The 18,627-nt window shown below is 44.1% G+C and overlaps 1 protein-coding gene across 3 annotated transcripts in view; it reads left to right on the top strand.

Annotated features, from left to right (window-relative positions):
- The first annotated feature begins 2,736 nt into the window (after positions 1–2,736).
- KCNE3 (potassium voltage-gated channel subfamily E regulatory subunit 3) overlaps positions 2,737–18,627 on the top strand; it is a 49,300-nt gene continuing 33,409 nt past the window's right edge. For all 3 annotated transcript variants that reach the window (XR_003941765.1, XR_003941764.1, XM_030199317.1), the window contains exons 1-2: positions 2,737–2,812; positions 3,703–3,807. The gene's annotated coding sequence lies outside the window, so the exon portion shown is untranslated. The remainder of the gene's footprint in view (positions 2,813–3,702; positions 3,808–18,627) is intronic.

The raw sequence follows: 18,627 nt of genomic DNA, 5'->3' as shown, positions 1-18,627 counted from the left end.
GACCCAGCATGCCTAAAGCAGGTCCAGTATTCTCAATGGTGACCCAGCATGCCTAAAACAGGTACAATATTCTCCATGGTGAGGAGCAGTGCGAGTTCGTATCATTCATGGCTGACACCAAAATCAGTGAAAAAGTTGGCCAGTGAATATTTTATTGGTCTGCCTGAAGATAAGCTTATTTATCTTAAACATATATATTTTTTCCAGGCTTGGTAGACTATTATCTAAGCCTAAAAGTAATTAAGAGCTTGAACGTCAATTACAAAGGGGCCCTTTAACAAAGGCGCATCAAAAAGTGGCCTGCGGTAGTGTGGGCGTATGTATTGGATGTTTGCTGGACCATTTCTCCACCACCTCTGGAAAAAAAGGGGGGGTTGGGCAGGTAAATAGCCGTGTGTCAAAATTAAAACCAGCACGCATTTACGGTCTGAGCCCTTAATGCCACCCATTGACTTAGCGGTAAGGGCTCATGCATTACCCATGTGGTAACCATCTAGTGCACAGTAACTGCCAATTACCACCGGGATCATCCCTGCGGTAGAAAATAGAAAATTAATAGTCTACAGTGGGTTTTCAGTGTGCGCCAAACTCGAAATTACCACCAGGTGCACACGCTGGCCAGGCAGTAATGCCGATTTGACACGTGCCGCATGCACTTAGGCCCTTACGTGCCTTCGTAAAAGGGCCCCAAAATAAGTTAACAGTTCAAAATCCAGTTATGTACTCCACGTGATATAATTTTCCCTAGAGGTTCCCATATCTGTTGAAATTTCCTCCGAGGTGCAGGATGGTTCCAGCTTGCCTAAAATAAGTTTAAGATTTCATGTTTTGGACAATGTTTGTTAAAATTATTTGTATCAATGTGCAATGCCTGTGGGGAATTTTGAAATAGTATATTTTTGATCTGAAAGCCAAAATGTGATAGAGGAGGCTTTTTAAATGCCAGATAAAATACTAGGACTAGGGGGCAAGCAATGAAGCTAAAAAGTAGTAAATTAATAAAAAACTGCAGAAAATATTTCTTCACTCAGCATGTAATTAAACTCTGCAATTCGTTGCCAGAGATTGTAATAAAAGCAGTTAGCTTAGCGGGGTTAAAAAAAAAAGGTTTGGATGGCTTCCTAAAGGAAAAGTCCATAGACCATTATTAAAATGGACTTGGGGAAAATCCATTGCTTATTTCTAGAATAAGCATATTGTACTGTTTTGGGACCTTGCCAGGTACTTGTGACCTGAACTGGCCACTGTTAGGATACTGGACTTGATGGACCTTCGGTCTGTCCCAGTATGGCAATACTTATGTACTAAAGGGCTCCCTCCTCTAATTTTAATACAGTTTCAATATTTTAAGAGGCTGAACAATGATTGGCTGATTCCATGTATTGCTTTATGAGCTTTGAGTAGCCGTTTGTTTAAAGGCAAGGAATGCTGAGGTCTTCCCTTAATAGATATATATAAAGAGAGAAAGTTCTCTCTCTCTCTCCCTTATTGTTCGCTTATCTAACGGTTCATAGTTTGGCAGAAATATATTTTATTTTGCTATTTGAAAATTTCCCATCCTTCCTGCAGGTAAAAGTACACATTGATGTTTCTCTGAGTTCATGTGGCTGTCAGGATTTATTGTTTTGCAGCTGCTCTTTCCACCCCCTTGAAGCTGCTGCCCTAGGCGACAGACTATGTTGCCTAGTGGTTGCTGCTCTGCCCAGGGATCTGTAGGTTTGTTGAATATCCATCACCAAGAACAATGTGCAGTATATAGATACCCCAGGGAATACCCAGATATGAAGACCCCAGGGATTCTCAGGCAATGCTGGATACCACCAGCCCTGAAGAGGACTTTTTTGGGTTTTTTTAAGAGTAGCCATACTGGGTCAGACCAATGGTCCATCTAGCCCAGTATCCTGTTTCCAACAGTGGCCAAGCCAGGTCACAAATACCTGGCAGAAACCCAAATCGTGCAACACTCCAGGGCCGGTCAAACCCAGTAAGCGGGGTAAGCACCGCAGGGGGGCACCTGCCTTCAAGGGCGCCGCTGCGGCACCATACCGCGCCGCCCTTGGTGCTTTAAATCTTTAATTTACCTCAGTTCCAGCAGCCGCGTCATTTGAAAGCCCTGCCCTGTCTCTAGCCTTCCCTCCCTTCGTGAGTTCGTTCCGCAGTCCCACCTTCTGACGTCATTTCCTGGATGGCGGGACTCTGAGGGAACGAACTCACGAAGGGAGGGAAGGCTAGAGACGGGGCAGGGCTTTCAAATGACCGGCTGCTGGAATGGAGGTAAATTAAAGATTTAAAGCACCAAGGGCGGCGCAGTATGGCGGGGGATGGGGGTGAAGGAGAATCGCTGGACAGGGGCAGGGTGGGAGAAGAGAGAAAGGAGGTGCTGGGGGGGGGGGCGCGGGCGCCAACTCATAGTCTGCAGGGGGGCACCAGAGACCCTAGGACCGGTCCTGCAACACTCCATACCATACTACAAATCCCAGGGAAAGCAGTTGCTTCCCTGTCTCAATAGCAGACTATGAACTTTTCCTCCAGGAACTTGGCCAAACCTTTTGCAAACCCAGATATTCTAATGCTGTTACTACATCCTCGGCAGAGTTCCAGAGCTTAAACTATTTCCTCAGTATAACAGCCTAGTAACAGGCACACAGTGTTTATGGGCAGGGGGAAGTGTTTCCTCCCTGGAAGGGAGCCGAGGGCGGGGTTTCAGGCACGGAGCAGGTTTTTCTCTTTCTCCACATCGAGCGGTTCTTCAGAGCTACTTTGTGCTCCGCGAACCTGTCAGTCTGTTTGCGGAATCTGCTGAGATCAGCAGGTAAGGGGTGGGGGGCTCCATCACGGCATTTCACCGAGATGCAAAAACTTCGTTATGTTTTGCTTGTATTCTTAGTTTAAAGTGGAAGAAAAAGTTTTGTCAGCTTTAGTGGAGCAGAGGGGAGCTGTTGGGGGAACGTGGACAACTGAATTGCCCGGTACAGGTCAGGCTCCTTAAGCAATCTACTCCAACTTAGTCTTAGATTTTTTTAATATTGTATTTAGTTATTTATTTGACGATCGGGGGGGGGGGGGGGGGTTGCAAACATTCACAAACCCCACTTGGATTGGAAATCTACAAAAATATGCGAGGTACAGTATAACTTTAGCCAGCAGATTCGGGTTGACGAGGACTTTTCCCTGGGTAGACTTATCCGGGTGGCATCATCATATCTGCAAGCTGAGGGGCAAACGACTGAGGGGGTGGGAGGGGGATATGCCATGGGGTGCAGACAGTGACACCTGTAGTCTCAAAAAAGAAAAAGCACTGGAAAACAGTTAGAAAAGATACATCTAATAGCTTTTGTAGACACATCTAAACATGAGCTCTGTCACCTCCAGCTAATTTTTTGCTGGATGTTAACGCAGGACAAGATGCAAGTAAGTATCTGTGGTCCCCAGGGATGCATCCCGACACGTCCTGAAAAATGACACATGAGACACACAAAAACTAACCAAATAAACTTTATTTTGCTTCAGAAAAAATGGGATACAATTACTTAGGAGGGCGATATGTCTACGTTGGGGTTATATGTGTGCAAAAAATTATGCACAGAAACAAATCTTATTGGGAATAGGATGGATAATCGCCCTAGCATAAAAAAAAAATCGCGCAGTTCCATGAAATACAGACATTTAGACAGATTTTCTTTTTCCCCCTTCTGCAAATAGAACCGTCAAAGGAAGGTCCCTGCACCCTAGCCCCAGGTGAGGCCCTGGGGGGCCACTGCCCCATAACAGACTTGCAAAGTCAGTGCCACAAGGACGCTGCAGACTGTAAGTACGATCTGATGAGAGGAGATGACAAACGCTCTGCTTCTGCTTAAACTGATCACAGATCATGATAAATGATTGCCCCATGTATAACCACAATGTGAAAATCATCTGCTGAAGCAAGAAGCAGAGTGAAAATAGACTTCATAGACTCAGATCTGCACTGAGACAGCAGCATATGGCTTCCTCTTTTACTCTTCCTCTTAAGTCTCCTTTCCTGTTTATCCTATTTAAATTATTAGGTGCATTTTCAAGTTGTTATGCATGTTTTAATGCTCTTTTAAAATCAGTGGATCTTGTATTTTACTACAGCCAAATTCACATGCTAAAGAAATCTTTCTTAATGTTGTCTTCTGTGTGAGCTATAAATTCACCTTGTCCTCATACTTTACCTGTATCATTGTAACGCCTGCCTGCAGAAGCTTCTGATGATCATCAGCACAGCAGCAGCACCCCTGTAGATTCATAATTGTGAGAGTGATTAAGACACTTTCTGATTCTGAGATCATGTACACGCTTTTGTACTTCAGTGAAATATAATTTACAACAAAGAGGGAGTGGAGAAGTGGCCTAGTGGTTAGGGTTAGGGTGGTGGACTTTGGTCCTGAGGAACTGAGTTCAATTCCCACTTCAGGCACAGGCAGCTCCTTGTGACTCTGGGCAAGTCACTTAACCCTCCATTGCCCCATGTAAGCCACATTGAGCCTGCCATGAGTGGGAAAGCACAGGGTACACATGTAATAATAAAAAAAAATAGTTCTGGTTTGTCTGTTGGGGCTGGGGTGCTTGAAGGAGGGGATGTCAGTTCCCTCTTTCTTGGGGCTTCCAGTTCAAATTGCAACTTGTTTGTTTTCGGCTACAGCTTGCCTTCATTTGCAACTACCTGGGGATTCCCCTTCTCCCCCCTTTATAGCACAGCCATTCCAATCCCTAGTAGCGCTCTAGAAATGTTAAGTAGTACTAGTAGTAGTAGTATCTGCAGTTCTCTCTAGAACTCAGCAACCATGTCTCTTGAGTCTGACTCTAAATATCACCATGCGGGGGTGGGGGGAGGGTTATCAAAGGGGAAAGCTATCAATGTGAGCATCAGTTAAGATGTGTTATTATACTGTTATCTCTGGCTATTAGTAACTAGGTCTCATTGCAGAAAATTAATAAGGCAAAGTGCCAGAGTGCATGGAGACGCCCATAACATGGCACCGTGCATCCATGCGCACATGCCCCCAGCTGAGGGGGGATGGTGAGCGGCAATAAATAGCAAGCCTTGATGGCCAGAAGGGAGCTTTTGCGCCATGCTGGGCTCCCTGCCGGGAAGGAGGGACCGGATCTCTGGGCTTAAAGCCCACAGGATTACTGGGTGTGCCCTCTTGGCTTCCGAGGACACAAATGGAAACAGCCTACCCTCCCACCCACCCTCTTGCTTTACTTATTGTCTTTTATTTAACACGTGTCGCAGCTTGTGTGGCTCAGGTATCCTGTTTGATTGTTTGCATTTAATACAATCGTGTCTGTTAATAAAGTTGCAGCCAAGTTGTTCCCACTTAATTACAAAGTGAATGTGTGTCATTTATTGATTTGGGTTGAGAGTGGTAAGGGGCTGAGGCAGAGTTATGAGACCTGTGCTAAAATAGCACAAGTTAGTGGTGAAATAACCCATCTTAACAGTAGCCCATGTTGATAACTTCCCCACTTAGTGTGAAGAGTTTCAGTCTGGTAACCAGAGCTGATATTGTGATGTCATAATGCCTTATTCCACCAATGCCTAAGAGCCAACCTCATCAGTGATGTCACAATGGCTTGATTGTCCTATATTTGGCTCACTTTTATTACATATAGCAGTGATTTAACCAGAACTGATATTGTGATGTCATAATGCCTCATTCCACCAGCCTAAGAGTCAGCCTCATCAGTGATGTCATAATTACTTGATTGTCCTATACTTGGCTCACTTTCATTACAAATAGTTATAAGGATGTAAATACCATACATCAAAATAGTAGAGTACATTCATAAACATACAATATGGTATATATGTAGGAAATACAGAGCAAAATCTCTTATTTCTCAAAATTGCCTATTTCCCCAAAATTAGGAGGAAAAGAACTAATTAAGACCTTAAGCTGCAAAACTGGAGCTTATAGCCTTCTACATGTGTAATTGGTCAAACAAATCATCATTGGTCTGGAAAAACCTCCTATTCACAGTTGCTGGGTAGACAAGAATTTCAAAAACTTTAATTCACAATTTAATTTTCTACTAACAACCAAATTATCCCGCGCTTTCCCACACATAGCAGGTTCAATGCGGCTTACATAGTAAATAGAATTACAAAGTCTTGAAGGAGAATGTTACAAGTTATAGTAAACATAGTAGTAGTGAGGTTGTGAGGATATGTAAATTGAGCATGGAGAGGTAAACAAAGATGGGATGAGCAAAAGGAGAAGAGATTGGGAGGGGCAGTGGTGTAGCGAGGGCAGCTGCCACCCGGGGCGGATCGCCGCTGCACCCCCCCAGGTGCAGACCAACACGGCACCCCCCCCAAGGCGCAGCGCCAACCCAATGACACAGTCCCCACCTGCCTACGAGCTCCGTCCATCTGCAGACGAAGATGGCACCCCCCCACCAGCGTGGACCCCCCCCTGGCATAGCGCCACCCCCCGACACAGTCCCCACCTGCCTACGAGCTCCATCCATCTGCAACATTGCTGTAAAGAAGAAATCGCTTCGTCGGACCTTCCCTCACTCACTGTGTCCCACCCTCTGACATAACTTCCTATTTCCTCAAAGGCGGGACACAGTGAGTGAGGGAAGGGCCGACGAAGCGATTTCTTCTTTACAGCAGCGCTGCAGATGGATGGAGCTCATAGGCAGGTGGGGACCGTGTCGGGGGGGGGGTGGCGCTATGCCGGGGGGGTCCACGCCGGTGGGGGGGGGGGTGCCATCTTCGTCTGCAGATGGACGGAGCTCATAGGCAGGTGGGGACTGTGTCGGGGGGAGGCGCTGCACTGGGGGGGGCAGTGGATGGATGCACCCCCCCACCCGTTGACACCCAGGGCGGACCGCCCCCACCGCCCCGCCCTTGCTATGCCACTGGGGAGGGGTAAGGAGTAGGAAGGATGGAGAGGAAGAGATTGAGGAATGAGCATAAGGAGATTGTGAGACATGGTCAAAGGTATAATAATCGTCGGGGCAGGAATCATGTGGGTGGGCTTAAAAAATTAAGTTGGGTCATTAGGGTAAGCTTTCTTGAAGAGATGGGTCTTCAACATTTTTCTGAATGGTAGATGGTCGTTGATTGTTCGGATGGATCTTGGCAGAGCGTTCCAAAGCTGGCTGCCCAAAAAGGAGAAACTGGATGCTTAGGAGGTCTTGTATTTAATACTTTGCAGTTTGGAAGGTGTAAATTGAGGTAAGTACGAGAAGACGATGATCTATTTCTAGAGTAAAAATTGCTACTTAGCTTCCCCCCTTAATGTGAAGAAAGTTTCAGTCTCTGGTAACCAGAGCTGATATTGTGATGTCATAATGCCTCCTTCCACCAATGCCTAAGAGTCAACCTCATCAGTGAGGTCACAATGGCTTGATTGTCCTATACTTGGCTCACTTTCATTGCATACAGCAGTGATTTCGATTTCTAGAGACATTTTCTTTTTTCTTTAGTTAAGGAGGCGGGGGAAGTTGTCAACCTGGGCTTGCCGTTAAGATGGATTATTTTACTGTTAACCCCACTTATTAGCAACTAGGTCTCATTGTAAAAAAATGGGCCCTGTGGTAAAATAACCTTTCTCAATGGTAGCCCACATTGATAACTTGCCCCCCCCTCCCCCCCGAGTGATGGTTGTCTAGAACAGTGAAGCTGTCTCTGCTGCAGGCTGGACAACAGAAAGCCAGCTTGTGAACTGAACTCGGCTCTTATTCATGGCAGCCTATAGCACAGCCTCTGACCCTCTAATGATTCTCTTTTTATCTGCTAACCGAATTACTTTAAAATGATTGTTTTATTGGTGTTGCTTCGATGCTGTGTAAATACTTGTGTATTTCACCTAAGTGGGGTATATAATACCACATGAATTCAGAAGCTCAGTGGATTTGATATATTAAGTGGGAGAACTGTGTTCAGTTTTGGAAGCCATATCTTGCTAAGGATGTAAAAAGTCTTGAAGAGGTTGAAAGGAAGGCAACAGTCTGTGCCTGAACATGTATAAGAAGAGACTCGGAGATGTGAATATGCATACCCTAGAGGAGAGAAGGGACAGAGGATACATGATACCCTAGCTGCAAAGGACTAAAATACAAATTAACATATGCATCCAGCTTCTCCTACATAAGTACCCAGCTATGGAATGCATTACCACTCGCCGTGAAAAAAATGCGCGACCTAACTAACTTTCGGAGATCACTGAAGACCAGCCTGTTCAACATGGCATACCACAATGATCCATCCTAATTACCAGACAACGAAACTTAAGCCTGAACTGGATAAAACCTAACTTTCTATACTCGACTACCAAGGTCTACTGTACCACGAACGAACTTTAACGTAATACCACTTTATCTTTTAGTCCGAATATAAACTTTTTATACTTGACTGTTTAATCTACTATCCAGCTTATTTTCAAAAGAGAAATATGCCCATATTTCGACCCAAATCGGGAGATGGGCGCCCTTCTCTCATGGGCGCCCAAATCGGTATAATCGAAAGCCAATTTTGGGCACCTCCAACTGCAGTCTGTCACGGGAACAAACAAAGTTGACGGGGGGTGTCGGAGGTGTGGTGAAGGCGGGACTGGGGTGTTTATCGGCTGAGGAGAGATGGGCGCCCTCGGCCGATAATGGAAAAAAGAAAGGCGGAAGTAGTGAGAATTTGGGCCGCTTTTTTTGGACCCTTTTTTTCACGAACAAGTCCCCAAAAAGTGCCCCAACTGCCCAGATGACGGGGATGACCTCCCCTGACTCCCCCAGTGGTCTCTAACCCCCTCCGACCAAAAAAAAAGAACTTTAAAAACTTTTTTTTCCAGCCTGTATGCCAGCCTCAAATGTCATACCCAGCTCCATCACAGCTGTATGCAGGTCCCTGGAGCAGTTGTTAGTGGGTGCAGTGGTCTTCAGGCAGGTGGACCCAGGCCCATCCCCCCCACCTGTTACACTTGTGCTGGTAAATGGGAGCCCTCCAAACTGCCCCCAAAACCCAATGTACCCACATCTAGGTGCCCCCCTTCACCCATAAGTGCTATGGTAATGGTGTAGAGTTGTGGGGAGTGGGTTTTGGGGGGGATTTGGTGGGGGGGGGGCTCAGTACCCAAGGTAAGGCAGCTATGGACTTGGGAGGTATTTTAATTTTTCATTTTACTTTTTACAAGTGCCCCCTAGGGTGCCCGGTTGGTGTCCTAGCATGTGAGGGGGACCAGTGCACTACGAATCCTGGCCCCTCCCACAACCCAATGCCTTGGAGTTGTTCGTTTTTGAGCTGGGCGGCTTCGGTTTCCATTATCGCTGAAAACCGATACCGCCCAGCTCAAATCCGCCCAAATCCGATGCATTTGCCCGGCACCAACCGTATTATCGAAACAAAAGATGGACACCCATCTTTTTTGAAAATACGGTCTGTCCTGCCCCTTCGCAGACCCGTCCTCGGAGATAGTCGACCATGGAGATGGGCGTCCGCGTTTGATTATGCCCCTCTATGTCAATCATGATCTTTAATATAATACCACTTGTATCTCTCACTCCGGAAATGGTGATCGCCATGACGGAACAACGTAAGCCACATTGAGCCTGCAAATAGATGGGAAAATGTGGGATACAAATGCAACAAATAAAATAAAAATAAATAAATTAGGGCTGCATTTCGATTACTATTTTAGGGGCCGTTTTACTATGTCGTGGTAAAAGGTGGCCTGCCATGGGTAAAAGTGTTTTTTTGTTTTAAGGGGCAATAAATGGCTATGAGGTAATTAAAAAAAAATTGCTGTGTGGCCATTTACTGCTGAAGCCCTTGCCATCTCCTCTTTAGGAAGGGGTGAAGGCTCCAGCTGTAACCTGGCGCTAATCGGGCAGTGTGCGGCACTGCCCAATTACGGCTGAGCACGTCCACTCCACACCCACTGATGCTAGAAAATAGAAAATATTTTCTAGCTCCGGACATAGTGTGCAGCAGGCTCGGAACTGCCTCTGAGTGATAAAAGGGCTCCTGAATCGTGATTAATCGTGCAATTAAAGGTATTTTTTTTCTCCACTGCAGCTCCTTGTGACTCTGGGCAAGTCACTTAACCCTCCATTGCTCCTGGTACAAAATAAGTACCTGAATATATGTAAACTGCTTTGAATGTAGTGGCAAAAACCTCAGAAAGGTGGTATATCAAGTCCCAGTTCCCTTTCCCTATTTGACATTCTACATGGAATGTTAAGTAGAGGAGTGTGGTAGCCGTGTTAGTCCACTATTAAGGTTATCAATAGAAATCAAACAAAATAAAACATGGAAAAGAAAATAAGATGATACCTTTTTTATTGGACATAACTTAATACATTTCTTGATTAGCTTTCGAACGTTGCCCTTCTTCGTCAGATCAGAAATAAATTTCCGATCTGACGAAGAAGGGCAACCTTCGAAAGCTAATCAAGAAATGTATTGTTATGTCCAATAAAAAAGGTATCATCTTATTTTCTTTTCCATGTTTTATTTTGTTTGATTTCTATACATGGAATGTTGCAACTATTGGAGATTCTACATGGAATGTTGCTACTATTGAGATTCTGTTGCTACGATTTGAGATTCTACATGGAATGTTGCTATTCCACTAGCAACATTCCATGTAGAAGCCTCCCCTTGCAGATCAGCAACGTGGCCGCGCAGGCTTCTGTTTCTGTGAGTCTGACGTCCTGCACATACATGCAGGACGTCAGACTCACAGAAACAGAAGCCTGCGCAGCTGCATTGCTGATCTGCAAGGGCAGGCTTCTACAGGGAATGTTGCTAGTGGAGCAGTAGCCTAGTGGTTAGTGCAGTGGATTCTGATTCTGGGGAACTGAGTTTGATTCCCACTGCAACTCCTTGTGACTCTGGGCAAATCACTTAACCCTCCATTGCCCAGAGTCACAAGAAGCTGCAGTGGAGGAGTGGCCTAGTGGTTAGGGTGGTGGACTTTGGTCCTGAGGAACTGAGTTCAATTCCCGCTTCAGGCACAGGCAGCTCCTTGTGACTCTGGGCAAGTCACTTAACCCTCCATTGCCCTATGTAAGCCACATTGAGCCTGCCGTGACTGCAGGGTACAAATGTAAAAAAAAAAAAAACATACCTTTAATAAAGTGATTAAATGTAATTCTAAATTTTAATCAAAATGCAGCTTGCATGCGCTCTGAATGGGCTCCGTCGGCATTGCCGCACAGGAACCGCTAGCGGGGTTGATGAAAGAGGCCCTTAAAGAATAACAAGTAAAGATATACAAAATACAAATTGAAAAATTACAAATTAAAGAATCAAAAACAGCAGGCAGAATATCGATAAACAGCCTTACGGTTTTCAAATCCTACTTCAGAAATGCAACCCTAATTTAAATACTTGGAAGGTATTAATGAACAAATAGATCTTTTCCAAAGAGGGCAAAACTGTAGATCCAGAGCTCACAGAATAAAGCTGAAAGGAGGAAAAATTAAAAGCAACATCAGGAAATAGTTTTTCATAGAAAGGATGGGGAATTCTTGATGGAGGTGGTGGGGTCAAAAGCAGTAAAGACAGCATAAACACACCGAAGATCCTTATATGGCAAGAGGATGGAATATAAATATAGAGCTTTTATACTCAAAGCAAAACATAAATTATTTTCACATTTCTGAAAAGCATAGGGGTCCTTTTACAAAGGCGCATTGAAAAATGACCTGCGGTAGTATAGACGCGTGTTATGGGTGCGTGCAGAATCATTTTTCAGCACACCTGTAAAATATTTTTTCTAAAAAATGGTCGAGCAGCAAAATGAGAAGTTTGGTGCGTCCATTTTGGGTTTGAGACCTTGCCACCAGCCATTGACCTAGCAGTAAAGTCTCATGTGGTAACCGGGTGGTAATGACCTAAGCGCATCAAATGCCACTTGGCGTGTGCCCAATACACACCAATACATTTTTTGGATGTGCGTATCGGATACGTTCCAAAAATGAAATGACCACAAAAGCCACATGGTAGCCTGAGGTAACTCCATTTTGGCATGTGTTGGGCACACGTAGATGCTTACACGGCTTAGTAAAATGGCCCCATAGCTTGGAGTAACCTGTATTGGAGCAGCAGTTACAACCCATGGGCCATGCTGGTCTTTATCTGTCGTCATTTACTACTTTATTACACCATCAATTAGTCAAAAAATATCAAGGGCCCTTTTACTAAGGTGTAACATAGTAACAGACGGCAGATAAAGACCTGTACGGTCCATCCAGTCTGCCCAAAAAGATAAACTCATTTTACATGTTATGTGATGCTTTATATGTATACCCGAATTTGATTTGTCCTTGCCATTCTCAGGGCACAGACCGTACTAACCAATTTATTTTATTTATTTATTAGAATTTATTTACCACCTTTTTGAAGGAATTCACTCAAGGTAGTGTACAGTAAGAATAGATTAAACATGAGCAGTAGACAATTACAGCAGTAAATGTTTTCAAATAACAATACAAAGTACGGCATGGTATACTACTTACAATGTCAACACAATACATAATAGAACATTTTAATTAATAGTGAAGGGTAAAGCAAAGATGGAACATATAGATAGGCAAGAGAGTAAGAAAAGTTAGAAAGTAAGGTGACTGATTTAAAGAAAGTTGCACATGAGGTCACAGAGTTGGTTAAGTATTATCTCAGCTAGGGTAGGAGTGAGTAAACATGCACTAACGATTGCTGGGCTTCTTTTACAAAGCCACTCTAGCGATTCCCGTGCGGCAAATGAGAAGAAGCCCAAAGGAATTGAATGAGCTTTCTCTCATTTGTCGTATCGAGAATCAGTAGCGTGGCTTTGTATATATATTGGGCATCTTTATCGTTTAGCACACACTAATCGTAAGTGTGCACTAAATCTGTTAGAGCACCTTAGTAAAAGGGCCATTTAAAATTCAAAAGATGCAAGAAAAATAATGTAAGCAGTTTAACTTATACAATAACATCTATGAACCCATTCTCCCTCAACTCTCACATACAGGGCCGGCTTAACCTATAGACCAGGTAAAGCTCTGGTCCAGCCGCCGTTGATAAAGGGCGCCAAACACCCAGGCTAGTGACGTCACCGGCCCCATAGATTAAGCCCCTGAATTTTTCTCGACTTACTTGTGAAACCACGAGAGTAGCCAAACATCCTGTACCACTGGGCTCAAGCTCACAGTAGAGAGCTGAACCCCTGCAGGAAAGAAGCAACATGAAGGAACTTGATGGCAAGAGAGAGATAAGACTGGGTAAAGGCTGGCTGGGGAGTGGGGAGGGGGCAGAAGACGAGAATGGTTAAAGGCTGGGGAGTGGCCAGGTTTGGATAGTTTACTTACCTGAGAGAGGAAGGTTTGGCTTCTGAAATCTTGTCAAAAAAATGTATTTGGTCCAATGAAAAGATATCTCTTTATTTTCAGCTTCCATTTAAGTATTTTCTCTTTTTGTTATTTTTTTTTAAATATATTAATTTTTAATGTAGTGAGTGGAATGTGTCAGCTGATCTGCAAGGCTTCGTTCTGTTTCTGTGAGTCTGACGTCCTGCACGTACAACATGCAGGTCGTCAGACTCAGAAACAGAACGAAGCCTTGCGCCGGAAGAAGAGGACCTCGGCTGGCGGGGGTTGGGGTCCCCCGCCAGCAAAGGTAGGCGACGGAGACGGCAGGCTGGCGGCGAGAGGGGGGGTCAAGAGGGTCATCGGCAGGGGGTCCAGGGCCAAATCTATGGGGGCCCAGGCCCCCGTGGCCCCATGTAGCTACGCCACTGCTGTTCACATGGCCAACAGCATAGAGCTAACTGGGAACCAAGCGTTAAAGTACCTGCCTATATTTCCAGAATGCTGAAAATATTGTTCTGTTTAATATGTTTAATATTTTGATTTTTTTTTTTGGCACATAATTCTCTGGAGTGTGTTCAGTGTGTATAATACCTACTACCAGTAACAGAGGTGCTAGTTGGAGGAAGTTGTGTTCAAAAACACCCCCACTGTGCCTTTATTGCTGACACAGCTGTTGCCATCCCAAGGATTATAACTTGGGCCCACCACACCCCATCCTGCCTTACCCTCACCCCCTTTAGCCTCCCCAAACATTTGATTCCCTGGCCATGGGACTCTGACCTATCCAGTTTTATGGATATCCACAGTGAATCCACGAGAGGATTGCAATCTGTCCCTAAAATCGAGTGTAGTACCGGAAGACTGGAGGGTAGCCAATGTTACTCCGATTTTTAAGAAGGGTTCCAGAGGAGATCCGGGAAATTATAGACCGGTGAGTCTGACGTCGGTGCCGGGCAAGATGGTGGAGGCTATTATTAAGAATAAAATTGCAGAGCATATACAAAACATGGACTGATGAGACAAAGTCAGCACGGATTTAGTGAAGGGAAGTCTTGCCTCACCAATCTAATGCATTTTTTTGAGGGGGTAAGCAAACATGTGGACAATGGGGAGCCGGTTGATATTGTATATCTGGATTTTCAGAAGGCGTTTGACAAAGTGCCGCACGAAGACTCCTGAAGAAATTGCAGAGTCATGGAATCGGAGGTAGGGTATTATTATGGATTAAGAACTGGTTGAAAGATAGGAAGCAGAGAGTAGGATTGCGTGGCCAGTATTCTCAGTGGAGGAGGGTAGTTAGTGGGGTCCCGCAGGGGTCTGTGCTGGGTCCGTTGCTTTTTAATGTATTTATAAATGACCTAGAGATGGGAATAACTAGTGAGGTAATTAAATTCGCCGATGACACAAAATTATTCAGGGTCGTCAAGTCGCAGGAGGAATGTGAACGATTACAGGAGGACCTTGCGAGACTGGGAGAATGGGCGTGCAAGTGGCAGATGAAGTTCAATGTTGACAAGTGCAAAGTGATGCATGTGGGTAAGAGGAACCCGAATTATAGCTACGTCTTGCAAGGTTCCGCGTTAGGAGTTACGGATCAAGAAAGGGGTCTGGGTGTCGTCGTCGATGATACGCTGAAACCTTCTGCTCAGTGTGCTGCTGCGGCTAGGAAAGCGAATAGAATGTTGGGTGTTATTAGGAAGGGTATGGAGTCCAGGTGTGCGGATGTTATAATGCTGTTGTATCGCTCCATGGTGCGACCGCACCTGGAGTATTGTGTTCAGTACTGGTCTCCGTATCTCAAAAAAGATATAGTAGAATTGGAAAAGGTACAGCGAAGGGCGACGAAAATGATAGTGGGGATGGGACGACTTTCCTATGAAGAGAGGCTGAGAAGGCTAGGGCTTTTCAGCTTGGAGAAGAGACGGCTGAGGGGAGATATGATAGAAGTGTATAAAATAATGAGTGGAATGGATCGGGTGGATGTGAAGCGACTGTTCACGCTATCCAAAAATACTAGGACTAGAGGGCATGAGTTGAAGCTACAGTGTGGTAAATTTAAAACGAATCGGAGAAAATTTTTCTTCACCCAACGTGTAATTAGACTCTGGAATTCGTTGCCGGAGAACGTGGTACGGGCGGTTAGCTTGACGGAGTTTAAAAAGGGGTTAGATAGATTCCTAAAGGACAAGTCCATAGACCGCTATTAAATGGACTTGGAAAAATTCCGCATTTTTAGGTATAACTTGTCTGGAATGTTTTACGTTTGGGGAGCGTGCCAGGTGCCCTTGACCTGGATTGGCCACTGTCGGTGACAGGATGCTGGGCTAGATGGACCTTTGGTCTTTCCCAGTATGGCACTACTTATGTACTTATGTACTTATGTACACCTCTCATGTACATTAATAATGCATATCCTGAAAACCAAAAACCTATGTTTCAATTATTGAATTGTATTTGACCCCAAGGTAGGGGGCGGGGCATAGGAGTGTGACAGGGGTACAAAACCAAAAATTGGTCCAGGGCGTCACAACCTCTTGAGCCGGCCCTGCTCATACAACATCAAGGTTTTTTTCAAAAGAGACCTTTGCCCAAGATGGCTTTTTTCTTGAAAAACCTGATCAAAAAGCTACACCTTGAGATAAAGAAAGCACCAATAACTGGTCTACTCTATAACTTCACCGGGAAGGACATTCCACCAGAGAGGAGCCATATTACTAAAAGTATTCCTCTGGGTGGATGACAGATGTGTATTATCCCATTAAGGAAGTGCCAAGGACCCTTCTGCAAAGATCACAAGGGCCTCGGTGGCAACGGCACCACAAGCTTGTTGGCCAAATAGGTTGGACAACCCCTAAACAAAGCTCAATAAACCAAACCTATGACCTTAACTCCACTTTAAACACCTTTTTGCAACCAATGTAAATGCCTTAACAATGGGGGTCATGTGGTCCCATCTATTATCCCAAAACAAAAAGATCTGTCTGTGATGTAATGCCAGTACCAGAAACATACAGGGAAAGGGATTTAGGATATCCATGATGACTTTTAGTGGTAGCTCAAGGCAGCCTACATTTGTGTACAGTAGGTATTTCTCTGTTAGTACCTAAGGCAATAGAGGATTAAGTATTTGCCCAAGAAAACTCAACTAGTACGGTGGGATTTGAACACTGGCTTCCTTGCCCTCACAGGCCCCTCCTCTAACCATGAGGCTACTCCTCCAAGCCTGTGTAAGACCTTCTCACAAGCTTGCTGGAATATGTCTCACATACATTAATTCATGCGTTTGTCATTACATGTATTGATTACTGTAATACTGTTTTTTGTGGGGTGCCATCTTTCGTCATGCGTCGTTGCAATCCCTCCCAATTCGGCTACTCATTTTTTTTATGTCATGCGAAATGTTTGGTTATATTACACCTCTCTTTATCAATTACACTGGCTTCCAGTTCAATTTAGATGTTAGTTTAAGGTTCTTTGTTTGGCTCAAGGGCACTTCACAGGCGTCTCCACTTTATCTTTCGACAGTTATAACTCCTTATACTCCTTCTGGTCTCTCCGTTCTCTTGATTAACAGACTAGTACTAAAGAATCTACCCATTGTTCAGCCTATTTTTTCTTAGCACCTTCTCTCTGGAATAATTTGCCTCCTTACCGCTGAATAGAGCTCTCCTTTATTAATTTTAAATCATTGTTAAAGCTCCTTTTTTGAGTGGCGTTTGGCCACAAACTACCAGGCCCAGTCGAACCTGCTTTTCACTCTTCTTACAGTGATAAGAATAGACTGTTTTGATTTTAATCTTAATGTTAGTTTTAGTTGTAGGTTTGGTAGTGTTTGTTGTGGTGAATAACTGTTTTGTCCTATCTGATTTTGACGCTCTTTTCTGATTTTCATTTTGATTATAGAATCATAACCAGCTAGGACCATCTTTTGGAATTTTGGCGGGTTGTCAAGTTCTTAATAAACATGTAATGTCACAAAATAGCATGTGTGATGTTGCTGAATTTGATTTGTGATGCCATTTGTAATGCAAAGACAGCATAAAAGCAAGCCAAGTTATGCTGCATCCCTGAATTCTTTTTAATGTCGGAAACTGAGTATGATGCAACAGGGTGGAGTACAATGCATTTTTAATGAGTTACTGCTTACAGGTTCATCTTTCATGCAAGCCTGGTACATCCCCTTTCATTGTGAGCACAGGAACAAGATACTCAAAGACTTTTGTAAAACGTGATCACATCATCCATCAGTTTGTACCTCTTAGTTATACAAACATCTGAACCAATTGAAAAATAATCTTAGATTGTCTTTTATTTACATATGGACTAATTGTAAACTCAGGTTAAGGAGTATGCATCACTTTAGGATATGAAAGAGTTGACAAATTAATTCATGGAACCAGGAGCGTCCCTAGCTGGAATCAGGCCCTCTTCAACACCCCTACTGTTGCTCCTGCCCACGGCCAAGCAAGGGAGGCAATGAATGGAGTTTGGTGACTGCATCTTCCTTGTACTCTGTGTGGCCTGAACGTGCATCATCTTTAGACTGGAGTTGGTTATCCGATGATGGTAAGGAACTGTGATGGCCTTTTTAAAGACTTCATCCGTGTCTAATTAACAAAGGTCTCTATCTAAGAAGTCTCTCTTTAATAAACTTCAATAATCTCATGCTCTTTGATAAATGCACATTGTTTCATGCCTGCAATTAACTGGTCACATATTTTCACCATATCATCTATAGGGGTTTTTACCTCTGGTGTTCACAACATAGGATCACATAAAATTCAGAAAATTATTAAAGACTCACCTATTCGGAAAGGCATACCCGAATGACCCAACTTAATTGCCTCAACCCTGCAAACCTTCACCATCAAAGATCGTATTGGACATTATCAAACCCTTCTACCCTAACCCAACTTGTCAGAATTTTATCTTCCCTATCCCATTATAACATCTTTTGTACTTGTCCCCTACTGGACTTGGCGAATGCCTTTACGGTATTATGTAAGCCACATTGAGCCTGCAAATATGTGGGAAAATGTGGGATACAAATGTAACAAATAAATAAATGTCATTGTCATCAGAATAATCCTCATGCTTTTCTTTATGTAACACCATTTCAGCGATTTCTCCATCAGTCGAGGAATGCACAACAGGCGCTTCATTGTCAATGTTCAGCACTTCATTAATATCAGCTGCCTCTAACTTATTAACATTTTCGGCTGATACACTTCTGGCGTAAGCAGTGAGGTTTGGTATCATCAGCTTCTCGTTACTGACTTGGAAACCTTCAAGTCTGGTCAC

This window comes from Microcaecilia unicolor, chromosome 4 (genome assembly GCF_901765095.1).
Source record: "Microcaecilia unicolor chromosome 4, aMicUni1.1, whole genome shotgun sequence".
Lineage (NCBI taxonomy): Eukaryota > Metazoa > Chordata > Amphibia > Gymnophiona > Siphonopidae > Microcaecilia > Microcaecilia unicolor.
This window is presented reverse-complemented; position numbering and strand designations above follow the sequence as displayed.